Source organism: Lepisma saccharinum, chromosome 21 (assembly GCF_977018435.1).
Source record: "Lepisma saccharinum chromosome 21, izLepSacc3.1, whole genome shotgun sequence".
NCBI lineage: Eukaryota > Metazoa > Arthropoda > Insecta > Zygentoma > Lepismatidae > Lepisma > Lepisma saccharinum.
In genome coordinates, this window is record NC_139249.1 from 2,981,111 (window position 1) to 3,005,553 (window position 24,443).

Below are 24,443 nucleotides of genomic sequence, written 5' to 3' on the forward strand. Positions count from 1 at the left end.
AAGAGGAGGAAAGAAGTTTAGAAAATAGAGTAGAGGAAGAGAGAAAAAGAGGAGGAAAGAAGTTTAGAAAATAGAGTAGAGGAAGAGAGAAAAAGAGGAGGAAAGAAATTTAGAAAAGAGAGTAGAGGAAGAGAGAGAAAAAGAGGAGGAAAGAAGTTTAGAAAAGAGAGTAGAGGAAGAGAGAGAAAAAGAGGAGGAAAGAAGTTTAGAAAATAGAGTAGAGGAAGAGAGAGAAAAAGAGGAGGAAAGAAGTTTAGAAAAGAGAGTAGAGGAAGAGAGAGAAAAAGAGGAGGAAAGAAGTTTAGAAAAGAGAGTAGAGGAAGAGAGAGAAAAAGAGGAGGAAAGAAGTTTAGAAAAGAGAGTAGAGGAAGAGAGAGAAAAAGAGGAGGAAAGAAGTTTAGAAAAGGGAGTAGAGGAAGAGAGAGAAAAAGAGGAGGAAAGATGTTTAGAAAAGAGAGTAGAGGAAGAGAGAAAAAGAGGAGGAAAGAAGTTTAGAAAAGGGAGTAGAGGAAGAGAGAGAAAAAGAGGAAAGAAATTTTGAAACGGAAGTAGAGGAAGGGAGAGAAAAAGAGGAGGAAAGAAGTTTAGAAAATAGAGTAGAGGAAGAGAGAGAAAAAGAGGAGGAAAGAAGTTTAGAAAAGAGAGTAGAGGAAGAGAGAGAAAAAGAGGAGGAAAGAAGTTTAGAAAAGAGAGTAGAGGAAGAGAGAGAAAAAGAGGAGGAAAGAAGTTTAGAAAAGGGAGTAGAGGAAGAGAGAGAAAAAGAGGAAAGAAATTTAGAAACGGAAGTAGAGGAAGAGAGAGAAAAAGAGGAGGAAAGAAGTTTAGAAAATAGAGTAGAGGAAGAGAGAGAAAAAGAGGAGGAAAGAAGTTTAGAAAAGAGAGTAGAGGAAGAGAGAGAAAAAGAGGAGTAAAGAAGTTTAGAAAAGAGAGTAGAGGAAGAGAGAGAAAAAGAGGAGGAAAAAAATTTAGAAAATAGAGTAGAGGAAGAGAGAAAAAGAGGAGGAAAGAAGTTTAGAAAAGAGAGTAGAGGAAGAGAGAAAAAGAGGAGGAAACAAATTTAGAAAATAGAGTAGAGGAAGAGAGAAAAAGAGGAGGAAAGAAGTTTAGAAAAGAGAGTAGAGGAAGAGAGAAAAAGAGGAGGAAAGAAGTTTAGAAAAGAGAGTAGAGGAAGAGAGAGAAAAAGAGGAGGAAAGAAATTTAGAAAAGAGAGTAGAGGAAGAGAGAGAAAAAGAGGAGGAAAGAAGTTTAGAAACGAGAGTAGAGGAAGAGAGAGAAAAAGAGGAGGAAAGAAGTTTAGAAAAGAGAGTAGAGGAAGAGAGAGAAAAAGAGGAGGAAAGAAGTTTAGAAAAGAGAGTAGAGGAAGAGAGAGAAAAAGAGGAGGAAAGAAGTTTAGAAAAGAGAGTAGAGGAAGAGAGAAAAAGAGGAGGAAAGAAGTTTAGAAAAGGGAGTAGAGGAAGAGAGAGAAAAAGAGGAAAGAAATTTTGAAACGGAAGTAGAGGAAGGGAGAGAAAAAGAGGAGGAAAGAAGTTTAGAAAATAGAGTAGAGGAAGAGAGAGAAAAAGAGGAGGAAAGATGTTTAGAAAAGAGAGTAGAGGAAGAGAGAGAAAAAGAGGAGGAAAGAAGTTTAGAAAAGAGAGTAGAGGAAGAGAGAGAAAAAGAGGAGGAAAGAAATTTAGAAAATAGAGTAGAGGAAGAGAGAAAAAGAGGAGGAAAGAAGTTTAGAAAAGAGAGTAGAGGAAGAGAGAAAAAGAGGAGGAAAGAAATTTAGAAAATAGAGTAGAGGAAGAGAGAAAAAGAGGAGGAAAGAAGTTTAGTAAATAGAGTAGAGGAAGAGAGAAAAAGAGGAGGAACGAAGTTTAGAAAAGAGAGTAGAGGAAGAGAGAGAAAAAGAGGAGGAAAGAAATTTAGAAAAGAGAGTAGAGGAAGAGAGAGAAAAAGAGGAGGAAAGAAGTTTAGAAAATAGAGTAGAGGAAGAGAGAAAAAGAGGAGGAAAGAAGTTTAGAAACGAGAGTAGAGGAAGAGAGAGAAAAAGAGGAGGAAAGAAGTTTAGAAAATAGAGTAGAGGAAGAGAGAGAAAAAGAGGAGGAAAGAAGTTTGGAAAAGAGAGTAGAGGAAGAGAGAGAAAAAGAGGAGGAAAGAAGTTTAGAAAAGAGAGTAGAGGAAGAGAGAGAAAAAGAGGAGGAAAGAAGTTTAGAAAAGAGAGTAGAGGAAGAGAGAGAAAAAGAGGAGGAAAGAAGTTTAGAAAAGGGAGTAGAGGAAGAGAGAGAAAAAGAGGAAAGAAATTTAGAAACGGAAGTAGAGGAAGAGAGAGAAAAAGAGGAGGAAAGAAATTTAGAAAGGTGAGTAGAGAAATAGACAGATGTGTTACATTCCATGTGAGTGACGAACATAGAGAGCGAGGAGGATAGTAATGTAGAAGAGATAGAGAGAAGATTTGAGAAAGGAAAAGATGCAAAAGAAGAAGGAGAAAATTAGAAAGGAGAGAAATATTGGTACCCTAGGTAAAGCAAGCGACTTTTCTCCCACCGTGTCCAAAGTCTTGTCGCGATGACCAAGCATCCAACATTGAGTACTCTTGACTCCATTCAAGGAAGCGCAGATCCCAATCCAGCCAATGGGAATAATACGAGCCTTCTCAACGGCAATCAGTGCAGCACTTTGATGTAAATTGACATCAATAATTAGCGTAGGAGCTTCCCTCGTCGGCGTCATTGAAGATTCGAAACCCGCGTAGCTCATTAGGACAGGCGAAGACGACAACAGGTCAATTGTGGATAATTCATGACAAGCCATTACCTCCTTCCCGCCTCCAATCACTTTATTGATACATGGAAAAGCGTCGTGCGCATGCGCGGGTTTTTAGATAATTCATGACCTTCCGTATTAAGATGAAAGCCAATTATGGTAGCTCAGAGTGCATTTGTCATGGTATGAAAAAATATGAAATAAAGATACTTTACAGTTATTGTAAATTGTAGCTCAAGGAAAAACATCATATACAGGGTGGTCCAAAAATGTGGAGACATCCGAATAAAAGTTGAACGACGTACACACAGAAACCAAAACGTGTCAATTGACACATATATATTTTGATTTCAATAACACATTACAGTGCATAAACTGCAAATTATACACCTTTTAGTGTGTCAAAATACACATAGGAATGTATTAAAGGGTATTTATATGATATAAAGTTTCGTGTGATGCACTAAAATGCATCAATTTCGAAGATCAGAGAAGATCATTTCGAAGATAACAAAATTACACATTTAGCTGTGTCAATTGATGCATTAAAAGTGAAAGTTTGTTATATTCGAAATGATTTTGTCTGATCTTCCAAATTGATGCATTTTAGTGCATCACATGGAACTTCATCTGATGAAAATACCCTTTAATACATTCCTATGTGTATTTTAACACACTAAAAAGTGCATCATTCGCAGTTTATGCACGTTAATGTGTTATTGAAATCAAAATATATATGTGTCAATTGACACGTTTTGGGTTGTGTGTGTACTATTCTGCAAAACTAATATTGTAGGTTTGTGATAGGGGTGGGGGAAAACGTTATAGGGCATATGACGATGACGGACGCCATCTTGAATTCAACTTCAGAATTTTAAGCGGGAAGGGGGTGATATGATACGTATATCAAATCAGGCTAGAATTTCACGAGAAATGCAAAGGTGAAGGTTTTTTCGGTGTATTTTTAACCAGTAAAAAGTTATGACTAAATTCTTGTACCAATTTGCTCCTTTTCGAGGTGTTAGAAAAATGCCTTAAAATTTGATTAGCGCGTCGGTAACGCATCGAGATCAAAGTGACGTCTAGGGAGAGAAGATAACATGCCATTGCACACGATTTTAATATGATACATCCACGATGGAAGCGTCACACTAATTGATCGCGACAATCATTCATAATGCGCAGCTCTTCATGGATGTATCCTATTAAAATCGTGTGCAATGGCATGCTATCTTCTCTCCCTAGACGTCACTTTGATCTCGATGCGTTGCCGACGAGCTAAACAAATTTTAAGGCATTTTTCTAACACCTCGAAAAGGAGCAAATGGGTACAAGAATTCATACATAACTTTTTGCTGGTTAAAGATATGTCGAGAAAACCTTCACCATTGCATTTCTGGTGAAATTCTAGCCTGATTTGATATATCATATCACCCCCTTCCCATTTAAAATTCTGAAGTTGAATTCAAGATGGCGTCCGTTATCGTCACACTTATGAACCGCCCTGTATATTCTTTGGATACTTGTTAGTGCCAATCGCGAACACTTCATGTAGCCAGGAGTTTCAAAGGTGTACGAAGTCAGCTTGATCATTTCTGTTAAAGTAGTGAGCTTAAAAGAAGATAAGGTGTCATATGTACATACACACATGAGAGGTGTTCGCCAATAAGTACAGGGTGAGACAGAAAAACCGGCTGATTTTGAAAACGATACGATAAAAAAAAAGTTATCTTTATTCATGTCCTAGCCTTACAGCCATATGTATGTCATTATTATTGAAAAGAGAAAATTATGATTTACACCAACAATAAGTGCGGAAAATAACATCTTGCAAATGACGTTTCAGCAATGAAAGCGCGGTGCGTTCCGTTCGACGGCTCAATGGTGACAGAAATGACAGGTAGGGAAAAGTGGAATCCCCACCAGCTCCCCTCCCACAACCCTGCCACGTCACACGACTCAATAAAAAAATGACAGGTTTCTTCTTCCCCAGGAAACACAAGTTTCGCCGACCGACTCTGGCAGTGTGTGGACTAAAATGGGCGCCATTTCCAAGATGTTGGTGTAATGTTTTTCTTTTCAATTATGATGTTAATATGACTGTATGGCGCATGAATAAAGACGAACTCTCTTTATTTACTGTGTTATATCGTTTCATAAATCTTCAGGTTTTTCTGCCCCACGCTGTAGTATACTATACGAGGGGCGATCAAGTTGCTCCGACCCTTACATAGAAGGAATGACGTTATAATTGATTTTATATTTTGTTATTGTTTAGTGATCCTTTATATGCTTTTAATCTGAATTGCAAGTCTAAGTTACGTACAGTTTTCTTTTCACAGGGGTATAACTGAGTGAAGTTGTGTCAATGTGCCAGAATGGAGAAAACTGAGGTGAGAGCTGTGATCAAATATTTTGTGAAGAAGAAGTGGACGGTTTCCAAAATTCATGAGGACTTGGTGGATACACTAGGGGACACTGCTCCTTCATACAGTATGGTGAAGAGATGGTGTCGTGAGTTTAATTGTGGGAGAGAGTCGTGTGAGGATGAACATGCAAGTGGAGCACCAAAAACTGCCATGACGACCGAAAACATTAACAAAGTCGACGATATCGTGCTGAAGGATCGTCGAGTCGCTATCCGTCATGTTACTGAGATGTGTGGCCTGTCATGTGGCACTGTGCAAAACATAATTACCCGGGAATTGCAAATGAAAAAAATTGCTGCAAGATGGGTCCCTCGAAACCTCACCCGAGATCAGAAGCGCACCCGAGTGCTCATCAGTCAAGAACTTCTTGACAAGTTTCGTGCTGATATAGACGATTTCCTTGCCCGATTTGTAACTATGGTTGAAACATGGGTCCATCACTTCGACCCAGAAACAAAATCACAAAGCATAGAGTGGAAACACCTACATTCTTCACCAACGAAGAAGTTCAAGGTGCAAACGTTAGCCAAGAAGGTGATGGCCTCAATTTTCTGGGACTGCAAGGGTGTCCTTCTTGTGGACTATCTACAAAGAGGCCAAACCATCACTGGCACATACTACAGTGACCTAATCAAGAAATTACGTGATTCCATCAAGAAAAAGAGGCGTGGGATGTTGACCCGTGGTGTGCTCCTTCACCAGGACAATGCACCTGTCCACACCTCACGCATTGCGAGGGCCGCTACCGCAGATACATTGTTCGAATTGTTGCCTCACCCACCCTATTCCCCAGATTTGGCCCCCAGTGATTTCCATTTGTTCAAATATTTGAAGAATGACATTCGTGGGCAAGAATTTTCTGATGATTCTGAGGTGCCAAGGGCTGTGGACTCATGGTTGGAGGACCAGTCGGAATTTTTTTTTTTTTTTTTGCAAGGTATCCAGGCGTTTGAGCACCGATGGGAATAGTGTATTCGAGTTGCAGGGGAGTATGTTGAAAAATAAAAAAAAATTGAAACCCTATTGCCGCTCTTTCTATGTTATGGTCAGAGCAACCTGATCGCCCCTCGTAAGTCCACCAAATTTTAAATACTGACACCCGGACTTCTGTAACCGTAACGAGCAGTGGCGGCGATTGGGTTCCAAAACTGGGGGGGGGGCAAATACAGTATATTTCCCTTTGTAGATAAGGTTTAGTATAGTACGGGTGCGAAAGTGGAGAGGCAACTGCCCCCACTCTAGCCCCCCCTTATCGCTACCACTGGTAACGAGTTAATTTTGAGTAAAGTTTTTTGGGTAAATTTCTCGCAAGGGACAGACGAATTTCATCAAATTTACAGGAGAAATTACTTACCGAATGCAGTTTCTTTATACTTGTGGAAATTCGGGGAAATGTCTCGCATCGTTCATAGAATTTTGCCGGTAAATCATCTATTTTTCGATATAAATGTGTGACCGATGCACGAAAGCTCTTGCATCCATTTACTTCCAGGTGGATGTAGCCTGTGTGTGATGACGTAATCCCGGTCAGTGTTTCCAAACATGTGTTTTTGTAACTGAAGAAGGTACGTTTCCGCAAATGGTTTGTAGGGCTATGTTTCAATGGTTCGTGGGGCTATGTGTCAATGGTTCGTGTGGCTATGTGTCAATGGTTCGTGGGGCTATGCGAGAATGGTGTGTGGGGCTACGCGTCAATGATTTGTGGGGCTATGTAGGTATTTTTGGGTGCAAAGGGTGGAAACACTGCATGCCGAGTACGGTAGTGAAACTGTGTCCGCCATTTTGTGTGTTGCCGAAGGCAAAAAGAAGCGAAGAAATCTTACTCGATATGTCGCAAATAGAGCTTATTTCCGTGAAATATGCGAAATGCCACCCTCAGCAATGTTTCTCAATGCAGAATAGGTAAGTACGAATATTCAAATTAAATGAACTAGCAAATTTCAGCTATCTGTCCCTTACGAGAAATTTACCTTTTTTCTTTCTTGTTTAAGCCCACTTTATGCACAGACAGGTTAATTGGGACTGGACCTACAGTTTAAAAATGGGATCCGAACCACTATGTACTTCCACCGGGTATTGAACACGCGTTACTTTTGGAAGCAAACTGTAAGACGCTGTGGTAACTTGAACAAATCTGATCCGCGGGGTATAGACCAGTGACAGACCACAAAGCAAGTTCCAACATTAAATGTACTTATGAGGCAATTCTCCCTCTGAAAGCACCGTATAACGTATCTTCTTACTTCCTTTCCATATTCAGACAATTTTAGAGCTTGCAAGCTCGTCTTTGACACACGGCGCGATGCATGCGAAGTGCACTTGCGCAGAGAAAAGCCAATAATCATCCGGTGTCAAATGGATTGTTGGTGGTTAACATTACCGTGTTGTGTCTTTCAACCGGAAGCCCCTCAACCCCCCCCCCCCCCCACCCGCTTCGCAGTAAGTCCTGCGTATTGATTACTGCTCGACAGGGCTTAATTATTCTGCATTTGAGGTCATCTATCATGCATGGATCAGACCGCGGTTTGCAGGCCTACAAGCACAAACACAAAATTCACAATTTCCTCTTCTGCAAAACGTAGGCTTTCTATCGATCAGTCGGGCGTTTCAGTCTACGCGTAGAATAGGGAATGCAATCAGAATTAGATTGAATAAATCCCGGGATTTCGGGACTATCCGGGATCCCGATCTTTGATGTTGACAAATCACATATATAGACTGAACTCACAGTCAGTATAATTTCTTTACAGGAAATTTCAAACTTTGAGCCTTTGCCCCCGCTTTCCCCCCCAGACCCATAATTGTCGGACGTTGCTTAAAACGTTCCTATTTACTCATTCTTGCTTGCAAAATTTATTTTTTTTAAATTGATTCAGCAGTTTAGAAATTATAGCCACTTTCATAAATCTATCCCATAATAATACAGGGGTTACGAAGTGGAAATAAGAACTTTTTCAAACTTCGATTGTTAATAGTAGTAAAAATGGATATATTGTTTTGTAATTCGAGTATGTAATACCTTCATATGTATACTAAAGATCAAAAAAGACAGAAGTGAAATGTAATGTGTAGTTTTGAAGAAATGGCGCGTTAATTGCTGCCGTGCGCTGCTGGTCGAAATATCGACCAGCCGTCCTCAACGGAAATACAGGAGTGGTTCCTTGTTCGACCATAAGGATGCTAAAGACTACAGAATAGCCGGTGAGGGGTGACCGAACTGACAGCCAGTAGTGGGGCTCGTCTTATGTCCATTTATGTTTCTAATTGTCATATCATCAATTTCATCATATCGCCATTCATCCTCAGCTTCGCGATTAGCCAAAAGTGGCAGAAAAGCGAAGTAAGATAAATCAAATCAATCAATCTCCTTCTTCACTTTTGACCATTCCATGCGGATGCCAAAATGGAGGTTGATATGTGCCGAAAGGGGCAATGCATAACAGGTATCCCCGCACTGCAACGCCATAGGTCCCGGCTTCGAATCCAGGTCTGGACATGGTTGTTCTTTGTGAGTGTCCATTCATCAATATCTTCATCTTCGCGATAGGCCAAAAGGGGCAGAAAAGCCAAGTAAAATAAAACAAATCAGTTATGGGGTTTCGGGTTCGATACCCGGTGAAGACACATAGAGGTCAGACCTTAGTTTGACCTGTACGCACAGTCCCGATTGACCTATTGAAAAGTATAAAATGGACTTAAAACTCAAAGAAATCACGCATCCACTGAAGCTATTTCTGCACATTATATTCCCATAAACTTCCCTACCCCCCTCTCTCATACACACACGCAGAGGCAGGAAATTCATGAGTATTCAGCAGTTACCACCCTGTTTTAATCTTGCTAAAGCTATAACCAAGTAACTAATGCGAACAAACCCTGCAAATGAAGTTTAACACAGGAACAAATCATTTTTTCTTTCTTCTCTATCACTGCATCCACACCGCGCTCCATTCTCAGCATTGATCGTTCGGGGTCGCTGCAAGTAAAGGGCTGAAATGGAAATTTATGCATCCACCCTTGTACTTCCTGTGCATTACTTCCCTCCATAATCGTTCGCGCCTCAGCGCTATAAGCCACGTTTTGCGGTCGTTATCCCATTATGTATGTTGGGGCTTACTCCCCCCTCTTACCCCACCACAATCACATATAACTACGAACACATGCATTACAGCGTTGCTAGGTCTCTTCACCTTCCACGTAAAAAAGGTAAAGTGTTCCCCTGTGCATTGCACCACGCCATGAAGGCGTATAGGGGGTGTGGGGGTAACGCCCCACACTTTCTTGATCCGGTCGTGAGTGGGGGTGATGTGATCAGCATCACGCCCCTAACCGCCTTTACCCCCCAGGGTTTCCCCCGGGTACCCATGTTATTCGACGCTGGGTAGGCGCCGGGGCCGCTTCCACCGTTAGAAAAGTTCCCGGATTTGAACCGGCCGGGGATCGAACCCGGGACCTTGAGCATGGTAGTCAGACGCGTTACCGACTGAGCCACCGCGGCCACATTCACCTTCCACGAGCACTGCTTTTTCAGCATCATTCGTAAAAGTATATGCTCCGACTGAAATTAAGTCACACCAACACTTTAGGGCATTAATAGCTAGCCCTTTTCCCCAACACCATCAGAAATCTCTCGTTGGTGCATTAGAAACAACCAGTTCTCACATTTTACTCAAAGCTCCTCCCATTCCCTGCTTTTCGTCCATCAACTCATGTGCAAGAAGCTTCAGCGCATCTCACTGCGCATCTTTATGTTCTGGAAAAAAGGATGGAGTAATTATTTAGCCAGCGCTACCTTTAGTCATAATATCAGTCTTCATTCAATCTATACACTCAGTGCGGGATAACGGAGTCAAAGTACGAATTCTGACAAGTTATGAACACGCCCGCCCTGTTAGATACTTCAAGGACATTACTCAGCGAGAACATCGGACAGGTATGATAAGTGTGGAGAGAACATTTCACTCAGTTATGTCTCATCTTTTCTTTACAGCCATTATGAACTTTAAACCTCTTGTTTTGTTATTTGCTACATCCCACTGACTCTCAATCCCGATGATAATCCGAGTCACACTTCAATATATATTATATTATAAAGTATTATATGTATACACATACAGGGTGTCTCAAAAGTAATAGCGCAAACTGCCACAGGTGAAAGTACACGATGATAGAAGCAAAAAAGTCTCAGTAAACATTGGTCTGCAAACGAGCCGTTTTCGAGATAATCGCGAATGTGTGATTACAAGCCGCCACTGACTTCATTGTCTGTAAACGTCGTCCTAGTTGGTAAAATGCTAATAATACAGTAAGAAAAGTGAGTTCGACAGTACGATTAGACTGTGTACTGATTGTATCCATACAACGCCACCTCTCGGAAATGTTCTGTTTTGTAAACAAAGAGCAAACTTCGGAAAGCGCAAGGAGTAAAGCACTCGGTGTTTACAAAATGCAATCAGTGACGGCTTCTAACCACACACTCGCACACATTATTAGCATTTGACCAACTAGGACGACGTTTACAAACAATGAAGTCAGTGGTGGCTTGTAATCACACTTTGGCGATTATCTGGAAAACGTCTACAGCCGGATTGCGCACACTTTTCCGGTTTTATCAGTGGTATCTGATAAGCCGTTGACAAGCTGTCACAATGTACAGGATTGCGCACAAAGAAATGAGGCGATGTTGTCAGATGTAAAATCTTCTCAAGCCGTTCTCACTCCTGTTGTGTTTCTTTGCGTGTGTGAACTTATACGTGTTTTTGCAGTCATTAACCTAACCTAACCTAACCTAACTTTTGAGTTTGAGTAAATTGGTATGATTTGCTATTTTATTTCTAATTTCTCTCTCTCTCTTCTTGTATAAAGAAAAAAAACAGTTTTGCGCACAGACTTTAAAGCTATCAAAGTGGCAACGTTCGATCAAAATCTGTGCGGAAAACAGGTCAGTGAGATTTGTGCTCAATCCTGGATCTAAAGTGTGCGCAATTCGGTTGCGGCGCTCGAAAACGGTTCGTTAGCAGACCCATGGTTACTGAAACGTTTTTGCTTCCATTATCGTCTACTTTAACCTGTGTCAGTTTGCGCTATTACTTTTGGTTTTGAGACACCCTGTGTGTGTGTGTGTGTGTGTGTGTGTGTGTGTGTGTGTGTGTATATATATATATATATATAAATAATTTCTTTTCGCTCCACTGATTGGTTGATTTGATCTATTTTACTTTGCTTTTCTGCCACTTTTGGCCTATCACGAACATGAGGATAAGTTATAACATAATATCATGAAGTTGATGAAGGGACACTCATCATGCCCAGGCCGGGATTCGGACCCGGCACATCGTAGCGCGATGTGCCAACCACTCCGCCTCGGAGATCGGACTCCTCTCGCTTCATATGACCAGTTTGTATGAGTAGACTTTCCCCTTCTTTATTGCCGTTGGCACGCACCTGCCAAGGAGGCTGCGTACGTGGCCCCTAGAAGATAAAATTCCAAAAAAAAAAAACCTCCAAGACGTGGTTACGCATTTTTATCCGACGGAAACGAGATTCCCCATTATTTTTCGAGGATAAGGAGTCCCATTCTCTCCCCCTTCCCTCAGAACTTCCCTACAGCCCCAGCCCACCCACAAGTTTCCTTCCATCTATTACTTCCGAAGGTTCCCAAACTTCGATCCCCAGAACTGAACGCTACCCGACGCGGCCCGGATGGTCGTATGCAGCATATGCGCCTCTGCAGAATGTTACATAAATTAACACTACTCGCTGGCGCACCATTAAATAAGAAAAGACCCCGTGCGAGTGGGTAGTGCCCAGTTTCCCACGTTCGACTCTTAATGAAGGAATGAGCTAGTATTTCACACCAACCGCAAAACATTAAGGGGTAACCCTTTCAGAGGATTGATTTGCTTTATTTTACTTCGCTTCTTGTGCCACTTTTGGCTAATTTGCGAAGATGGGGATGAGTGATGATATGATGAAATTGTGTCGCCCCAGTCGACTGCAGCTTTTCAAGCACTAACTCTTCCATCTGCGTTCTATTAATCTGTGTTGAACTCAGATTTAAAAATACGTTATTGTTAATATGACAATATGTAAAGTATTTTTAAACTGATTTATAACTGAAAAATAAATTAGTTGGTTTTGGTAAATTGTTAAAACAAGAAATTTGTAAAACGTTATAAAAGCAATGTACCTATGAATGTATAAACAACTATAGTGTTACCTTAGAGAAATATAAACAAATTTTCTGTATAAAAGAGCGATAGCTTTGTAAAAATGTGGGACTCTCTCCTGGTTGCTGAAAGCCTGGTGATCGGAGGCGTCTCGTGAATGCTGCGCATGCATCAATTGTGGGAAAAAGGACAGCTTGCTCTGCGACGACATTAATGAGAATTTCTACATTCTAATTTCTTCATATAGGAGAAGTATTCATTTTACACGAGAGCGCTGAACTAAGCTTAACTATATTACATTTCTTGGATTTGAAGTGAAAGAAAGTAATAATTCTTTTCTCACAATTGACGCATGCGTCATTTCAGATCCAAGAAATGTAATATAAGCTTAGTTGAGCGCTCTCGTGTAAAATAAATACTTATCATATATGAAGAAAGTAGAATGTAGTAATGCTAATTAATGTCGTCGGAGCAAGCTGTCCTTTTTCCCACAACTAACGCATGCGCATCATGTACCGCATGCTTTCACGAGACGCCTCTGGTGGTGATTCAGGGAACGTTTGGGGAAATATCTTGCGGTGCTTTTCGGGGCGGCTTTGGGGTACTTGTATTCCAAGGCGGATATTTCTAAACCCCACTCTGAAAAGGTGTTCTCCTGCATCACCAAAAGACCAGGCTTTTAAACTGCGATATAACTAATAGGTTTCGGCCTACAAGTTACATCGGGTGAAGTGTCTGTTTAAAAAAGTGTATGTATATCGTCGGAAGCTTGAATAAATCTCTAAGTAACAGATACTAATACTCTTTTATTCCAAATTAATATAGGAAAAAGGTAAACCAATCCTACAACACAGACCACGCAGGGGCTTGGTCCTACAAACCCTCTGATGCCCTTCAGAAGTCTGATAAAGGGTTGTATACGGACTAACACAAAGCCGCAAAGGCAGAAGGTGCGTATCAAAATTGTGACACCTTGTATACAAAGCGACGACATTAATGTGTGTTTGTGATTGTCCCTTCATCCATCTAAAAGGATAACGATTGATCTCCATTGTCAAGATGTAGCAGAAACGCGGGGTCCCGCGTTCGAATCCCCGCCTGGGAATGTATTTTCCTTCTGAGTGTTCCTTCAAAAATTTCCTCATAACATCAGCCATTCCCATCGTTGCGATTACCCAAAAGCGGCTAAAAAAGCAACATAAAATAACCCAACCAACCAGCCTAAGCAAACAATGAAGTCAGTCCCGATTAGCCTAGCGGTTAAAGCTCTCACGTCTGGCGAGAGCTGTGCTGGGTTCGATTCACTCTGAGAACTCAAAAATTGATGTGGTGGTCCTGCACCGCGAAGACAATTGACGAGCTACTTGAAAGCAGGTGGGTCACCAAAGGACAGGTCGCTAAAAGACTGGGTCATCAAAGGACAGGACGGAAAATACTGGGTCGCCAAAGGACAGGTTGCTAAAATACTGGGTTGACTAAGGACAGGTCGGAAAAGACTGGGTCATCAAAGGAAACGACGCTAAAAGACTGGGTTGACTAAGGACAGGTCGGAAAAGACTGGGTCATCAAAGGACAGGTCGCTAAAAGACTGCGTTGACTAAGGACAGGTCGGAAAAGACTTGGTCATCAAAGGACAGGTCGCTAAAAGACTGGGTTGACTAAGGACAGGTCGGAAAAGGCTGGGTCATCAAAGGACAGGTCGCTAAAAGACTGGGTTGACTAAGGACAGGTCGGAAAACACTGGGTCATCAAAGAACAGGTCGCTAAAAGACTGGGTTGACTAAGGACAGGTCGGAAAAGGCTGGGTCATCAAAGAACAGGTCGCCAAAAGACTGGGTTGACTAAGGACAGGTCGGAAAAAGACTGGGTCACCAAAGGACAGGTTGCTAAAAGACTGGGTTGACTAAGGACAGGTCGGAAAAGACTGGGTCATCAAAGGAAAGGTCGCTAAAAGACTGGGTTGACTAAGGACAGGTCGGAAAAGACTGGGTCATCAAAGGACAGGTCGCTAAAAGACTGCGTTGACTAAGGACAGGTCGGAAAAGACTTGGTCATTAAAGGACAGGTCGCTAAAAGACTGGGTTGACTAAGGACAGGTCGGAAAAAGACTGGGTCACCAAAGGACAGGTTGTTAAAAGACTTGGTTGACTAAGGACAGGTCGGAAAAGACTGGGTCATCAAAGGACAGGTCGCTAAAAGACTGGGTTGACTAAGGACAGGTCGGAAAAGACTGGGTCATCAAAGGACAGGTCGCTAAAAGACTGGGTTGACTAAGGACAGGTCGGAAAAGACTGGGTCATCAAAGGACAGGTCGCTAAAAGACTGGGTTGACTATGGACAGGTCGGAAAAGACTGGGTCATCACAGGACAGGTCGTTAAAAGACTGGGTTGACTAAGGACAGGTCGGAAAAGACTGGGTCATCAAAGGACAGGTCGCTAAAAGACTGGGTTGACTAAGGACAGGTCGGAAAAGACTGGGTCATCAAAGGACAGGTCGCTAAAAGAGTGGGTTGACTAAGGACAGGTCGGAAAAGACTGGGTCATCAAAGGACAGGTCGCTAAAAGACTGGGTTGACTAAGGATAGGTCGGAAAAGACTGGGTCATCAAAGGACAGGTCGCTAAAAGACTGGGTTGACTAAGGACAGGTCGGAAAAGACTGGGTCATCAAAGGACAGGTCGCTAAAAGACTGGGTTGACTAAGGACAGGTCGGAAAAGACTGGTTCATCAAAAGACAGGTTGCTAAAAGACTGGGTTGACTAAGGACAGGTCGGAAAAGACTGGGTCATCAAAGGACAGGTTGCTAAAAGACTGGGTTGACTAAGGACAGGTCGGAAAAGACTGGGTCATCAAAGGACAGGTCGCTAAAAGACTGGGTTGACTAAGGACAGGTCGGAAAAGACTGGGTCATCAAAGGACAGGTCGCTAAAAGACTGGATTGACTAAGGACAGGTCGGAAAAGACTGGGTCATCAAAGGACAGGTCGCTAAAAGACTGGGTCATCAAAGGACAGGTCGGAAAATACTGGGTCGCCAAAGGACAGGTCGCTAAAAGACTGGGTTGACTAAAAACAGGTCGGAAAAGACTGGGTCATCAAGGAACAGGTCGCTCAAAGACTGGGTTGACTAAGGACAGGTCGGAAAAGACTGGGTCACCAAAGGACAGGTCGTTAAACGAATGGGTTGACTAAGGACAGGTCGGAAATAGACTGGGTCATCAAAGGACAGATCGCTAAAAGACTCCGTCGCCAAAGGACAGGTCGTTAAACGAATGGGTTGACTAAGGACAGGTCGGAAAAAGACTGGGTCATCAAAGGACAGCTCGCTAAAAGACTGGGTTGACTAAGGACAGGTCGGAAAAGACTGGTCGCCAAATGACAGGTCGTTAAAAGACTGATTTGACTAAGGACAGGTCGCTAAAAGACTGGGTCATCAAAGGAAAGGTCGCTAAAAGACTGGGTTGACTAAGGACAGGTCGGAAAAGACTGGGTCATCAAAGGACAGGTCGCTAAAAGACTGGGTTGACTAAGGACAGGTCGGAAAAGACTGGGTCATCAAAAGACAGGTTGCTAAAAGACTGGGTTGACTAAGGACAGGTCGGAAAAGACTGGGTCATCAAAGAACAGGTCGCTAAAAGACTGGGTCATCAAAGGACAGGTCGGAAAATACTGGGTCGCCAAAGGACAAGTCGCTAAAAGACTGGGTTGACTAAGGACAGGTCGGAAAAGACTGGGTCATCAAAGAACAGGTCGCTAGAAGACTGGGTTGACTAAGGACAGGTCGGAAAAAGACTGGGTCACCAAAGGACAGGTTGTTAAAAGACTGCGTTAACTAAGGACAGGTCGGAAAATACTTGGTCATCAAAGGACAGGTCGCTAAAAGACTGGGTTGACTAAGGACAGGTCGGAAAAGACTGGGTCATCAAAGGACAGGTCGCTAAAAGACTGGGTTGACTAAGGACAGGTCGGAAAAGACTGGGTCATCAAAAGACAGGTTGCTAAAGACTGGGTTGACTAAAGACAGGTCGGAAAAGACTGGGTCATCAAAGGACAGGTCGCTAAAAGACTGGGTCATCAAAGGACAAGTCGGAAAATACTGGGTCGCCAAAGGACAGGTCGCTAAAAGACTGGGTTGACTAAGGACAGGTCGGAAAAGACTGGGTCATCAAAGAACAGGTCGCCAAAAGATTGGGCTGACTAACGACAGGTCGGAAAAGACTGGGTCACCAAAGGACAGGTTGTTAAAAGACTGCGTTGACTAAGGACAGGCCGGAAAAAGACTGGGTCATCAAAGGACAGGTCGCTAAAAGAGTGGGTTGACTAAGGACAGGTCGGAAAAACACTGGGTCGCCAAACGACAGGTCGCTAGAAGAGTGGGTTGACTAAGGACAGGTCGGAAAAAGACTGGGTCGCCAAAGGACAGGTTGCTAAAAGACTGGGTTGACAAAGGACAGGTCGGAAAAGACTGGGTCACCAAAGGACAGGTCGCTAAAAGACTGGGTTGACTAAGAACAGGTCGGAAAAAGACTGGGTCATCAAAGGACAGGTCGCTAAAAGACTGGGTCATCAAAGGACAGGTCGGAAAATACTGGGTCGCCAAAGGACAGGTCGCTAAAAGACTGGGTTGACTAAGGACAGGTCGGAAAAGGCTGGGTCATCAAAGAACAGGTCGCCAAAAGACTGGGTTGACTAAGGACAGGTCGGAAAAAGACTGGGTCACCAAAGGACTGGTTGTTAAAAGACTGCGTTGACTAAGGACAGGTCAGAAAAAGACTGGGTCATCAAAGGACAGGTCGCTAAAAGAGTGGGTTGACTAAGGACAGGTCGGAAAAACACTGGGTCGCCAAAGGACAGGTCGCTAAAAGAGTGGGTTGACTAAGGACAGGTCGGAAAAGACTGGGTAGCCAAAGGACAGGTTGCTAAAAGACTGGGTTGACTAAGGACAGGTCGGAAAAGACTGGGTCATCAAAGGACAGGTCGCTAAAAGACTGGGTTGACTAAGGACAGGTCGGAAAAGACTGGGTCATCAAAAGACAGGTTGCTAAAAGACTGGGTTGACTAAGGACAGGTCGTAAAAAGACTGGGTCGCCAAAGGACAGGTCGCTAAAAGGCTGGGTTGACTAAGGACAGGTCGGAAAAACACTGGGTCGCCAAAGGACAGGTTGCTAAAAGACTGGGTTGACTAAGGACAGGTCGGAAAAGACTGGGTCATCAAAGAACAGGTCGCTAAAAGACTGGGTTGACTAAGGACAGGTCGGAAAAAGACTGGGTCGCCAAAGGACAGGTCGTTGAAAGACTGATTTGACTAAGGACAGGTCGCTAAAAGAGTGGGTCACCAAAGGACAGGTCGTTAAACGAATGGGTTGACTAAGGACAGGTCGAAAAAAGACTGGGTCATCAAAGGACAGGTCGCTAAAAGACTGGGTTGACTAAGGACAGGTCGGAAAAGACTGGGTCATCAAAGAACAGGTCGCTAAAAGACTGGGTTGACTAAGGACAGGTCGGAAAAAGACTGGGTCGCCAAAGGACAGGTCGTTGAAAGACTGATTTGACAAAGGACAGGTCGCTAAAAGAGTGGGTCACCAAAGGACAGGTCGTTAAACGAATGGGTTGACTAAGGACAGGTCGGAAAAAGACTAGGTCATGAAAGGACAGGTCGCTAAAAGACTGGGTTGACTAAGAACAGGTCGGAAAAGACTGGGTCATCAAAGAACAGGTCGCTAAAAGACTGGGGTGACTAGGGACAGGTCGGAAAAAGACTGGGTCGCCAAAGGACAGGTCGTTGAAAGACTGATTTGACTAAGGACAGGTCGCTAAAAGAGTGGGTCACCAAAAAACAGGTCGTTAAACGAATGGGTTGACTAAGGACAGGTCGAAAAAAGACTGGGTCATCAAAGGACAGGTCGCTACAAGACTGGGTTGACTAAGGACAGGTCGGAAAAGACTGGGTCAACAAAGAACAGGTCGCTAAAAGACTGGGTTGACTAAGGACAGGTCGGAAAAAGACTGGGTCGCCAAAGGACACGTCGTTGAAAGACTGATTTGACTAAGGACAGGTCGCTAAAAGAGTGGGTCACCAAAGGACAGGTCGTTAAACGAATGGGTTGACTAAGGACAGGTCGGAAAAAGACTGGGTCATGAAAGGACAGGTCTCCAAAAGACTGGGTTGACTAAGAACAGGTCGTTAAAAGACAGATTTGACTAAGAACTGGTAGCTAAAAGACAGGGTCATCAAAGAACAGGTCGCTACAAGACTGGGTTGACTAAGGACAGGTCGGAAAAGACTGGGTCATCAAAGAACAGGTCGCTAAAAGACTGATTTGACTAAGGACAGGTCGCTAAAAGATTGGGTCACCAAAGGACAGGTCGCTAAAAGACTGGGTCACCAAAGGACAGGTCGTTAAACGAATGGGTTGACTAAGGACAGGTCGGAAAAAGACTGGGTCATCAAAGGACAGGTCGCTAAAAGACTGGGTTGACTAAAGACAGGTCGCTAAAAGACTGGGTCACCAAAGGACAGGTCGCTAAAAGATTGGGTTGACTAAGGACAGGTCGTTAAAAGACTGATTTGACTAAGGACAGGTCGCTAAAAGATTGGGTCACCAAAGGACAGGTCGCTAAAAGACTGGGTCACCAAAGGACAGGTCGTCAAAAGACTGGGTTGACTAAGGACAGGTGGGAAAAGACTGCGTCACAAAAGGACAGGTCGTTAAAAGACTGATTTGACTAAGGACAGGTCGCTAAAAGATTGGGTCACCAAAGGACAGGTCGCTAAAAGACTGGGTCACCAAACGACAGGTCGTTAAACGAATCGGTTGACTAAGGACAGGTCGTCAAAAGACTGGGTTGACTAAGGATAGGTCGGAAAAGACTGGGTCATCAAAGAACAAGTCGCTAAAAGACTGATTTGACTAAGGACAGGTCGCTAAAAGATTGGGTCACCAAAGGACAGGTCGCTAAAAGATTGAGTCACCAAAGGACAGCTCGCTAAAAGACTGGGTCATCAAAGGACAGGTCGCTAAAAGACTGGGTTAACTAAGGACAGGTCGGAAAAGACTGGTTCGGCAAATGACACGTCGTTAAAAAACTGATTTGACTAATGACAGGTCGTTAAAAGACTGGGTCATCAAAGGACAGGTCGCTAAAAGACTGGGTCACCAAAGGACAGGTCGATAAACGAATGGGTTGACTAAGGACAGGTCGGAAAAAGACTGGGTCATCAAAGGACAGGTCGTTAAAAGACTGGGTTGTCTAAGGACAGGTAGGAAAAGACTGGGTCGCCAAATGACAGGTCGTTAAAAGACTGGGTTGACTAATGACAGGTCGGAAAAGACTGGGTCACCAAAGGACAGGTCGTTAAACGAATGGGTTGACTATGGACAGGTCGGAAAAAGACTGGGTCATCAAAGGACAGGTCGCTAAAAGACTGGGTTGACTAAGGACAGGTCGGAAAAGACTGGGTCATCAAAGGACAGGTCGCTAAAAGACTGGGTTGACTAAGGACAGGTCGGAAAAGACTGGGTCATCAAAAGACAGGTTGCTAAAAGACTGGGTTGACTAAAGACAGGTCGGAAAAGACTGGGTCATCAAAGGACAGGTCGCTAAAAGACTGGGTCATCAAAGGACAAGTCGGAAAATACTGGGTCGCCAAAGGACAGGTCGCTAAAAGACTGGGTTGACTAAGGACAGGTCGGAAAAGACTGGGTCATCAAAGAACAGGTCGCCAAAAGATTGGGCTGACTAACGACAGGTCGGAAAAAGACTGGGTCACCAAAGGACAGGTTGTTAAAAGACTGCGTTGACTAAGGACAGGCCGGAAAAAGACTGGGTCATCAAAGGACAGGTCGCTAAAAGAGTGGGTTGACTAAGGACAGGTCGGAAAAACACTGGGTCGCCAAACGACAGGTCGCTAGAAGAGTGGGTTGACTAAGGACAGGTCGGAAAAAGACTGGGTCGCCAAGGGACAGGTTGCTAAAAGACTGGGTTGACAAAGGACAGGTCGGAAAAGACTGGGTCACCAAAGGACAGGTCGCTAAAAGACTGGGTTGACTAAGAACAGGTCGGAAAAAGACTGGGTCATCAAAGGACAGGTCGCTAAAAGACTGGGTCATCAAAGGACAGGTCGGAAAATACTGGGTCGCCAAAGGACAGGTCGCTAAAAGACTGGGTTGACTAAGGACAGGTCGGAAAAGGCTGGGTCATCAAAGAACAGGTCGCCAAAAGACTGGGTTGACTAAGGACAGGTCGGAAAAAGACTGGGTCACCAAAGGACTGGTTGTTAAAAGACTGCGTTGACTAAGGACAGGTCAGAAAAAGACTGGGTCATCAAAGGACAGGTCGCTAAAAGAGTGGGTTGACTAAGGACAGGTCGGAAAAACACTGGGTCGCCAAAGGACAGGTCGCTAAAAGAGTGGGTTGACTAAGGACAGGTCGGAAAAGACTGGGTAGCCAAAGGACAGGTTGCTAAAAGACTGGGTTGACTAAGGACAGGTCGGAAAAGACTGGGTCATCAAAGGACAGGTCGCTAAAAGACTGGGTTGACTAAGGACAGGTCGGAAAAGACTGGGTCATCAAAAGACAGGTTGCTAAAAGACTGGGTTGACTAAGGACAGGTCGTAAAAAGACTGGGTCGCCAAAGGACAGGTCGCTAAAAGGCTGGGTTGACTAAGGACAGGTCGGAAAAACACTGGGTCGCCAAAGGACAGGTTGCTAAAAGACTGGGTTGACTAAGGACAGGTCGGAAAAGACTGGGTCATCAAAGAACAGGTCGCTAAAAGACTGGGTTGACTAAGGACAGGTCGGAAAAAGACTGGGTCGCCAAAGGACAGGTCGTTGAAAGACTGATTTGACTAAGGACAGGTCGCTAAAAGAGTGGGTCACCAAAGGACAGGTCGTTAAACGAATGGGTTGACTAAGGACAGGTCGAAAAAAGACTGGGTCATCAAAGGACAGGTCGCTAAAAGACTGGGTTGACTAAGGACAGGTCGGAAAAGACTGGGTCATCAAAGAACAGGTCGCTAAAAGACTGGGTTGACTAAGGACAGGTCGGAAAAAGACTGGGTCGCCAAAGGACAGGTCGTTGAAAGACTGATTTGACAAAGGACAGGTCGCTAAAAGAGTGGGTCACCAAAGGACAGGTCGTTAAACGAATGGGTTGACTAAGGACAGGTCGGAAAAAGACTAGGTCATGAAAGGACAGGTCGCTAAAAGACCGGGTTGACTAAGAACAGGTCGGAAAAGACTGGGTCATCAAAGAACAGGTCGCTAAAAGACTGGGGTGACTAGGGACAGGTCGGAAAAAGACTGGGTCGCCAAAGGACAGGTCGTTGAAAGACTGATTTGACTAAGGACAGGTCGCTAAAAGAGTGGGTCACCAAAAAACAGGTCGTTAAACGAATGGGTTGACTAAGGACAGGTCGAAAAAAGACTGGGTCATCAAAGGACAGGTCGCTACAAGACTGGGTTGACTAAGGACAGGTCGGAAAAGACTGGGTCAACAAAGAACAGGTCGCTAAAAGACTGGGTTGACTAAGGACAGGTCGGAAAAAGACTGGGTCGCCAAAGGACACGTCGTTGAAAGACTGATTTGACTAAGGACAGGTCGCTAAAAGAGTGGGTCACCAAAGGACAGGTCGTTAAACGAATGGGTTGACTAAGGACAGGTCGGAAAAAGACTGGGTCATGAAAGGACAGGTCTCCAAAAGACTGGGTTGACTAAGAACAGGTCGTTAAAAGACAGATTTGACTAAGAACTGGTAGCTAAAAGACAGGGTCATCAAAGAACAGGTCGCTACAAGACTGGGTTGACTAAGGACAGGTCGGAAAAGACTGGGTCATCAAAGAACAGGTCGCTAAAAGACTGATTTGACTAAGGACAGGTCGCTAAAAGATTGGGTCACCAAAGGACAGGTCGCTAAAAGACTGGGTCACCAAAGGACAGGTCGTTAAACGAATGGGTTGACTAAGGACAGGTCGGAAAAAGACTGGGTCATCAAAGGACAGGTCGCTAAAAGACTGGGTTGACTAAAGACAGGTCGCTAAAAGACTGGGTCACCAAAGGACAGGTCGCTAAAAGATTGGGTTGACTAAGGACAGGTCGTTAAAAGACTGATTTGACTAAGGACAGGTCGCTAAAAGATTGGGTCACCAAAGGACAGGTCGCTAAAAGACTGGGTCACCAAAGGACAGGTCGTCAAAAGACTGGGTTGACTAAGGACAGGTGGGAAAAGACTGCGTCACAAAAGGACAGGTCGTTAAAAGACTGATTTGACTAAGGACAGGTCGCTAAAAGATTGGGTCACCAAAGGACAGGTCGCTAAAAGACTGGGTCACCAAAGGACAGGTCGTTAAACGAATCGGTTGACTAAGGACAGGTCGTCAAAAGACTGGGTTGACTAAGGATAGGTCGGAAAAGACTGGGTCATCAAAGAACAAGTCGCTAAAAGACTGATTTGACTAAGGACAGGTCGCTAAAAGATTGGGTCACCAAAGGACAGGTCGCTAAAAGATTGAGTCACCAAAGGACAGCTCGCTAAAAGACTGGGTCATCAAAGGACAGGTCGCTAAAAGACTGGGTTAACTAAGGACAGGTCGGAAAAGACTGGTTCGGCAAATGACACGTCGTTAAAAAACTGATTTGACTAATGACAGGTCGTTAAAAGACTGGGTCATCAAAGGACAGGTCGCTAAAAGACTGGGTCACCAAAGGACAGGTCGATAAACGAATGGGTTGACTAAGGACAGGTCGGAAAAAGACTGGGTCATCAAAGGACAGGTCGTTAAAAGACTGGGTTGTCTAAGGACAGGTAGGAAAAGACTGGGTCGCCAAATGACAGGTCGTTAAAAGACTGGGTTGACTAATGACAGGTCGGAAAAGACTGGGTCACCAAAGGACAGGTCGTTAAACGAATGGGTTGACTATGGACAGGTCGGAAAAAGACTGGGTCATCAAAGGACAGGTCGCTAAAAGACTGGGTTGACTAAGGACAGGTCGGAAAAGACTGGGTCATCAAAGGACAGGTCGCTAAAAGACTGGGTTGACTAAGGACAGGTCGGAAAAGACTGGGTCATCAAAAGACAGGTTGCTAAAAGACTGGGTTGACTAAAGACAGGTCGGAAAAGACTGGGTCATCAAAGGACAGGTCGCTAAAAGACTGGGTCATCAAAGGACAAGTCGGAAAATACTGGGTCGCCAAAGGACAGGTCGCTAAAAGACTGGGTTGACAAAGGACAGGTCGGAAAAGACTGGGTCATCAAAGAACAGGTCGCCAAAAGATTGGGCTGACTAACGACAGGTCGGAAAAAGACTGGGTCACCAAAGGACAGGTTGTTAAAAGACTGCGTTGACTAAGGACAGGCCGGAAAAAGACTGGGTCATCAAAGGACAGGTCGCTAAAAGAGTGGGTTGACTAAGGACAGGTCGGAAAAACACTGGGTCGCCAAACGACAGGTCGCTAGAAGAGTGGGTTGACTAAGGACAGGTCGGAAAAAGACTGGGTCGCCAAGGGACAGGTTGCTAAAAGACTGGGTTGACAAAGGACAGGTCGGAAAAGACTGGGTCACCAAAGGACAGGTCGCTAAAAGACTGGGTTGACTAAGAACAGGTCGGAAAAAGACTGGGTCATCAAAGGACAGGTCGCTAAAAGACTGGGTCATCAAAGGACAGGTCGGAAAATACTGGGTCGCCAAAGGACAGGTCGCTAAAAGACTGGGTTGACTAAGGACAGGTCGGAAAAGGCTGGGTCATCAAAGAACAGGTCGCCAAAAGACTGGGTTGACTAAGGACAGGTCGGAAAAAGACTGGGTCACCAAAGGACTGGTTGTTAAAAGACTGCGTTGACTAAGGACAGGTCAGAAAAAGACTGGGTCATCAAAGGACAGGTCGCTAAAAGAGTGGGTTGACTAAGGACAGGTCGGAAAAACACTGGGTCGCCAAAGGACAGGTCGCTAAAAGAGTGGGTTGACTAAGGACAGGTCGGAAAAGACTGGGTAGCCAAAGGACAGGTTGCTAAAAGACTGGGTTGACTAAGGACAGGTCGGAAAAGACTGGGTCATCAAAGGACAGGTCGCTAAAAGACTGGGTTGACTAAGGACAGGTCGGAAA